An 8,286-nucleotide genomic window follows, 5' to 3' on the forward strand; every position below is an offset into this window, starting at 1 on the left:
GATCTCATTTGCATAGGCACACCCACCCCGCCTAGAATGAGGCCATAGCTGCCCAAATGGTCACTTTGGCTGCTGTGGGATCCCCAGTGTCTCTGTTATTGAGGCAGGAAGAATAAATTGTTATTACCCTGATTATGGGAACTGTGCTTGGAACTGTACTTGGCCTTTTGTTATGATGGAGGGACTCACCATCAAATAAGTGGCACTCGCTAGGCAAGGGTCATGGGTTCCAAAACTCTGTGAATTGAGAAAAAAGAAAAGGAGTACTTGTGGCACCTTAGAGACTAACCAATTTATTTGAGCATGAGCTTTCGTGAGCTACAGCTCACTTCATCGGATGCTGGGGACAAGTATTAATACTTGGTGGTATGGGCCCCTTGGTGAGGGCCTTACATGCTAATTGCACTTCCTCCTCTCTCCACTGTGGAATATCAGAGCTAATTTTGATTTCATTAGAAGTCTAGTTACAGGTGCTGAGCTCACTTTGGGCTAACAGTGCACCAGCACTGAGGCTCCCCTACTACAAGCTGAATTCACCAAAGAGCTGAACTGACTAAGAGCTGAAATCACTGAGCGTTGTGTTAAGTAGTGGGGGAGCCTGAAGATATAGTGTGGAGCAGTTTGCGGGACGGCTGGAGTGCCTTGTGGACAGGCTGGTGGAGCAGTTCATAGGATGGTGGGAGCTGCTGGTGGGATGTGGAGCAGTTTGTGGACCGGCTGGTGGAGCAGTTCTTGGGGCGGCGGGAGCTACTTGTGGGCCGCGGAGCGGAGCGAAGGAGTTCGTGGGGCGGCTGGCGGAGCGAAAGCCTATAGAGCTGTGGGGCGGTCAGCTTCAGATCATGTAAGGTGCCTCTTACCCCCATCCCATCTCCACCCAGGTTGGGAGGTAAAGCTCCGCAGATAAACTTTTGAACTCTGGGGCTGTCCTGACCAGGGACAGAGACTTTTGGGTCATTGGACTTTTGGGACTTTGGGTGATTTGGGGTTGCTGGACTCAAGAACCAAAGGGAAAGGGGCATGCCCCAATTTGCTTGGGGTGGGTTTTTTTTTGCTCATGGGTTGTGTTATGAATCCTGTCGGTGGTGTTTCCCCAACATAATGCCACATTGTTTCTCTCTGTTATTAAAAGGCTTTTTGCTACACTCAGACTATGTGCTTGCGAGAGGGGAAGTATTGCCTCTTGGAGGCGCCCAGCGGGGGTGGTATATATTTGTCCCAGGTCACTGGGTGGGGGCTCGAGCCGATTTGCATTGTGTTATTGGAATGGATCCCCTAGATATTGAACCCGGCCCTTGTTGCTGCCAACTCTGACGGGCAGAAGGGTTACATTGATATGACAGAAATTACTTCCAAAGAGCTCAATAATTAGAAGATGAATGATAACACTGATGAATGTAATATATGAGAGGAATTTGTTTCATCTAAAGGACAACATAGATATACAAGAAGCCACAACATCTCTAAGGGGAATAGATGTGGAACAGTTCAGGATTTAGCTTTTGTAAATCTTTGCTTTTTACTTGCCTGTAGCTTTTGAAATGTTGATGTATAATTTTGTATAGTTTTAAATCCCATGAAGACATAATACAGATAGTTCAGTCCATTTATTGTATTTCTAAGTCCAAGCAACATGAAACAGCTTAAGTGTCATAACTGTTCAGTTGTGCAGATGAGTCTACAACTTGTTTGGATACGAAGACCTCTTTGAAAAGGCGTGTGATCCAGTTACAGCTCAGTTAGGTAATTTATAAACAGTCAAATGCTGAGCTCTTGACTCATATTTTACTGAAGCAAAACTCAGATTAATAAAATCCAGAGCAGTTTGTTTTTGCTTGCTTGTAAAGATCTCAGGACTTGTCCTAAAATAAACAATTTCTGCAGTCTCATTGGAGTCTGTTGTGGTAAAGAATATGGGTTTTAGTCCCACTACCAGTCAGCTAACAATTTGAACTATGTATTCTTACTCTTGGCTGCAAAGCAGAATGTTTCATTCTGAAATAACTTGTGCTTGAAACTCAGAATTTATGGTGGCTGATCACATTGCAGTGTCATTTCTGCTGAGTCATTCTGGTAATGAGGTGTAGAAAACAGTGACTGAGAGAGACCTGATTTTTTTCCCTCAGGAAGGGGAATTAGCTCAAATGGTAGAGCGCTCGCTTAGCATGCGAGAGGTAGTGGGATCGATGCCCACATTCTCCAGTACCTTTTTTTTAAATCAGAGAATATTTATTTCAAAAGGACCCATTTTTTCAGTTCTGAAGAATATGCATATTTTAAGTTACTTCTTGAGGCTTTCTAATTTTATAAAGTGGTTTTTTGGGGGTTTTGTTTTGTGGAAAGATTGGTTTTGTAATATTCTCTTTTCTTGAAGATTATCACTGGTGCATGCACATGAGAGGTAATTCTTGACAGCTGAAAAAATTAAATAAAAGGACAGCAAGAGTTGCCACTTGTTGCTTGTGATTTTTGTCTCTGATATTTCATCCCTCTAAACACTTGTCCTTATTTTCTTTTTAAAATCTAGATGCATCCTGCTCTTAACATTTTTGTAAGGGATCAAAATACATGTACATATTAAATTAATCCACCACATTTTAAGAAAGGGGTGTGCACAATATGCTTGAATTATATTTTTTAACTGGTTATGGAAGATAAACATAATTTTGACAGCACACATTATTTTCTTTTATAAATACTGAAAGAATGTTCACAATACAAAGGATAATGCAATTCAGCTGAGTTGAGGCATAATAGGTTGAGTTATAGTAGGTATAAATATTATTTTTGTAAAAGCTATGTCAGGTATGATTTTTTAATCAGGTCATCCGATTTGCAAATATGGTTAGGGCAGAGGGTTGTGTCATGTGTCTGTTCTTACAGCATGGAAAAAGCAAGGTGACCAGGAGGCGTGTGGCAATTCCAAGAGAAATTGGTGTCCATAAAAACACCTTTAACATTATATCAAAGAGGCAAAAAGAGTGAGGTAATCTCTTACTGTGTCATCTTCTTTTGGTGAAAGAGACAAGCTTTCAAGTTCTTCAGTTCTGGGAAAGGTACTCAATGTTACAGCTAACTATGAGGTGGAACAGATTAGCATTATTTAACATTATTTTACTCTTCTGTAAACTATGTGTTCAATTGTCCTGGAATGTGAGCATTTTCATATCTAATACTGAGACCTCATTCAGCTGATTATCCACCACAATCTCCAATCCTTTTCAGAGTCGCTGCTTCCCAGTATAGAATCTCCCATCCTGTAAGTATGGCGTACATTCTTTGTTCCTCGAAGAATACATTTACATTTAGCTGCATTAAAATGCATATTGTTTGTTTGTGCCCAATTTACCAATTTACCTCTTCATTATTTTCATTATTTTTTTTATAGTTTTTGTCTCATCTGCAAACTTTCAGTGATGATTTTGTTTTCTTCCAGGTCACTGATAAAAATTTTAAATAGTGTAGGTCCAAGAACTGATCATTGTGGGACCGCACTGGAAACATACCTGCTCCATAGGCGCTGACTCCGTGGGTGGGCTGGAGCTGGAGCACCCAAGGGGAAAAAATGGTGGATGCCCAGCACCCACCAGCAGCCCCACTATTTGCTCCCCCTAACTCTCCCCAGCGCCTCCTGCCTGCTGGCGGGCCCAGCGGATCAGTGCCTCCCCTTCCTTCCCTGCGCCTCCTGCCTGCCGTGAATGGTTCTTTTGTGGCGTGCAGGAGGCTGGGAGGAAGGGGGGAGGAGCGGGGACACCGTGTGCTTGAGGGAGGGGGCGGAACTGAGCGGGAAGATGCAGAGCGGGGGTGGAGCAGGGGTGGGAAGAGGCGGGGCAGGGCCGTGGGTGTGGGGCCAGGGACCTGCTCAGTGATAATATCTCATTTACAATTACATTTAGCCAATCCATTAACTGTGTGCTCGTAGTATTCTCTATCTTAAATATATAGAATGTCTTTCAAACTGGCAGGTCTTTTCAAAAATAGAAGAAACTTTTCTCGTGTAACCACTGTAATTGAGATGTTAATTCCCAAAAAGAGAGCCCCTCCTGTGGTCTTGTGATAGTAGTGGCTGGGGAGACTGACTGACAGAGCGATTGCAGATTTTGCTGCTATTGATCAAAGAATATTAACCCAGTGACGCTAACTGTTACATTGTGTTTTATTCTAAGAATAAGATGCATGTTGGTAAACCTCAGTGCTCAAGAAACCAGTTAAAGCAATGCTGTGAATATTTCTAGGGTCAAAATATAGCCTGCAATGAGGGTAATCAGATGTGCTTGCTTTTAAACAATAGAACACTCCATTTTGAATGTGGAAAAAGGAATTGAAGAGACAAAAGGATGAGAGCAGGTGAAGATCACGGTTGGTCAGCTTGATGACACAGCCTCTCAGAGGTGACAGAAACATTGCAGTCTTTGAAAGAACTGTACTTCCTGAGTAGGCTGAGTAAGTATCTGGGAGTCCTTGCTAGTGCTCAATGGCGAATCATCAGACACCATTTTATTCTCTGATTGGAGAGCTTGCGGTGTTTGAAGACAGCTGCTTGAAAACGTTTTGTGAACAACCTACTGTGTAGACCATACAGCTGGGGAATTAGCTCAAATGGTAGAGCGCTCGCTTAGCATGTGAGAGGTAGCGGGATCGATGCCCGCATTCTCCATAAACATTTTTTTTGGCTGTGTCAGGGAAGGGAGCAAATAGCAATTAATTACAAAACTTCTTTTCTTTACTCTTCCATATTCTTGTATGTGATGTTTTTTGTTTTAATTTGCATTTCTTATTTCTCAAGACTTGTATGTGCAACAAACAGAAGAAAATGCAATTAATATTTATTTATCTGAAGAAGTCTCATACACAAACAAAGCTATTAAAACACAATTACTTGATTTTTATTATTGGGAAATCAATTAATACAAAACGATTTGTCCCATTGATTATTTAATAAAAATAACTCTAAAACGTAATCAGAACTCTTTAAACGATTACACATATCCCCAAAACCTTCTTTTCTGCTGTTCTCATCTTTCCCCCATGGCTTAATTCCAAAATGAAATACTAAACACTGCAGTTGTAAAGAAATAAGTAAATAATATTTGTGGTAAACTCAGGACAAACAGCTACAAAAGGGGGGTAGTAATTAGTCCCAGGGAATTGAAAGGCCCCTCCCTATCCACTGAGGAGAGAGAACCAAGGGGCAATAAGGTTCCGCTGGAAAAGGGGTTGCTAGGGAACCAATTAGGTTCAGCTGACTCCAACTACTTGGGACCTTTTTAAACCCTCCCCTGGGTGGTAGGAGGGGGAGAGTGAGGGGAGCAGGGAAGTTGCCAGTAGGCTGTTTGCAGCAAGACACCAGACCTTCCCAGTAGGGAGGCTGCACTCGCTCCCCGGAAGGGAAGGAAAACAAGCACAAGGGACTGACGGAGGAGAGGAGTAGCAGAACCCTGTGCCACCTGTAAGGATTCGCCTTGCCCCAAACCTGAGTCTCCAAGGCTAAAAAGGACTGAGCCTACTGAGGCGAACAAGGTATTTTGCCACATATTAAAAACTTTTACTGTCTACTGTTGGAAGCTAGATAAACGGTACTTTTTTTTCTGTTGTGAGTAGAAAGACCAACGCAACAGCAATAACACTGAAGTTATGTACAGTTAAAATATGAACTGTTAGAGTAAAATATCATACACTGGATTAGCACACGGTTTTCTGTTTACAAACTGCTTTGGAATACTTTTGAGAAAAGGGGAATTAGCTCACAGGGTAGCATGTTTTCTTAGCGTGTTTGCTGAGGAAGTGGGATTGATGCTCATGTTCTCCAGTATGCATTTTGACGAGATTATTTATTCTAAAACTGAAAATCAGTAAAACGCTATAAACACATTTAATATTAGCTTTATTCAAAGCTAAAACTTTCTTTTTTGATAATGACATAGTCACATGCAACAAGCAGAATTTCTATATTTCTTCCAGGAACAAATACATATCTTTGGTATATACTCTAAATTAAGACTAAATCATTAACAGGAGCAAAGAAAAGCTGTTTTGAATTTGTTTCAGTCCGGATGTGAAGGATTTGTATCTACACTGTACTCTGATTTCTCTTTGACTGTCTGATTTTTATACGTTGTAACATGCTCCTGTAAAATTGTTTGAGTGCCAGCTCAAGAAAAATAAATTTATGCATCTAGACACTATCACTAATATTGTGATAGATCAGACCATTTCAATTAAATTCTGCTAAACTAAAGAGTTAGCTTTTGAGTTTTTATTTGGCCTATAAACTCCACAGTTTCATCAAACAACTTGGGGATGTTAACCCCCTACAACTTTAGTCCTGCTAATCTGCTCCTGTTTAAATGTATTTCACAGTATCCTAGTTCTCAGCACTGTCACCTTTTGAAAAGTGACCATTTCAGGAATGGTAACTTCATTTACATGCTTGTTTTATCCGTCACTGTATAAAACTACAGAGAATTTTTGTTAAGATTTTATATTCTAAGGCTGTCTACACTACAAAGTTAAGTCGACTTAAGTCACATCAATGTACAGCCACCACTGTAATTAAACTGCTGTTGCATGTCCACACTATGCTCCTTGTGTCAGCGGAGCGCATCCACAGTACACAAAACTGTATCGTGTAGACATGGTCCAAGATTCACTTACAGCCAGAGACTTTTCAGTAGTAGTTTACCCACCCAAGTCGAACATGAATGGAAGATCAGACAGTGATAAAGACAGTCATACCTGATCTCGTTTTGAATGCAGCATCTGACTTTACTTGCATCACTAAGACCATGTCTACACTACACAGTTTTGTCCACATAAGGCAGTGTACGTTGACCTAACTATAGAGATGAACACATTGCAATGCTCGTCCCGTCATTTTAATTTGCTTTCTGCGCTGACATAATAAAACCGCCTCGATGAGAGGCGTGGAGCTTAGGTTGACGTAGTTAGAGCGAACACAGTGTCAGTGTAAACACTACGTTGCTTACGTTGCCCTAAGTGGCCTCCACGAGGTATCCCACAGTTCCCACCATGGCCATTCTGGTCGCTGTTTTGCACTCTGCTGCCCTGCATCCAGGTAGACAGGTGAAAACTTCTCCCCTGTTAAAGCCCCCGGAAGTTTTGAACTTGCTTTTCCTGTCTGCTTGGTGTGGAGAGCTCACATAGCAACTGCCCAGATGAGCAGACCGGCTCCACACAGCAAACTCGCTCCTACCTGGGGTACACAGAAAGTGGTGGAACTCCTGGGTCTGTGAGGAGAGGAGATGGCAGTAACGGCTCCACTCCAGCCACAGGAACTTGCTTGGGTATGGAGAAGAAGGGCTACGATAGGGACATGCATCTGTGCCATGTAAAAAAGAGCTGCAACAGTAATAGAAGAAGGCAAGGGAGGCAAATAGTTGCCTTTGGTGCGGAGCTACAGATGTGCTGCTTCTACAAGGACAAGAGGTGTCCAGGGTAGTAGTGAATAGCCTCCCCGTTGAGCTCCTCTTGTAGCCTTGTGTTCATAACGCAGAGCCCAAGACTGAAGGAGGTTGGCGTAGATGACCTCCTGATGTCCCTTCCAACCCTGTGATTCTATGAAGAGCAGTGCAGGAACCATGCTTTCTGACACAAATCGCTGGCTAGCAGGTTACCAGGGCAGTTGAAAAGCGGCTAGTAGGATGCCCATGGAATGATGGGATTAAGAAATGTGCATCATGTGATGCTGAACCTGCCCCCATGAGGCATTGCAAACCCTTCCCAAAACACCCTGCGGCCAGCTGCACAGTGGGATAGCTCCCTATGGTGCACTGCTCACTGTCAATGGAAAAGCTGCTCCTGTGGGTGCACTCAAAAAGAAACAAACAAAAAAAGGAAATTAACAAAATCTAAATAATCAGACAAAAACTTCAGCCCAAAGTTTTTATCCTGAAAAGGAACATGTGCCAGAGACTCCATTAATTCCTATTGGATGAAAAAGAAGTTCCACTTCCATTTAGACTTAAACAGTTTCTTTTAGCCTTTATGTTGTACATTTTAAGACAATGCTGTTACCACCTATGAATTATATATACATGGTGAGAAAGATAACTAATCAACTTACCTCTTCTGGGGTCAGGGTGATTTTTTTTCAAATTTCTTGTCTCTGAGTTTGGTCCATGTCTTTTCGAATCTCTTGTTGTCAATCACCTATTTTTTATCTCCTATTCCATTACTTTGCAGACTGAGTTTATTAAATTACCTCATCTGTGTACGTATCTATTCTAATCCCTTAATTAAAACATTTTCATGCATAAATCACAATAATTA

The 8,286-nt window shown here is 41.9% G+C and overlaps 1 non-coding gene across 1 annotated transcript; it reads left to right on the plus strand.

Annotated features, from left to right (window-relative positions):
- Positions 1 to 2,126: 2,126 nt before the first annotated feature.
- On the plus strand, positions 2,127 to 2,199 carry TRNAA-AGC. The gene has a single exon. It is a non-coding gene; the product is annotated as a tRNA-Ala (tRNA).
- Positions 2,200 to 8,286: the final 6,087 nt, after the last annotated feature.

The sequence above is a fragment of the Chelonia mydas genome, chromosome 2 (genome assembly GCF_015237465.2).
Source record: "Chelonia mydas isolate rCheMyd1 chromosome 2, rCheMyd1.pri.v2, whole genome shotgun sequence".
Taxonomy (NCBI): domain Eukaryota; kingdom Metazoa; phylum Chordata; order Testudines; family Cheloniidae; genus Chelonia; species Chelonia mydas.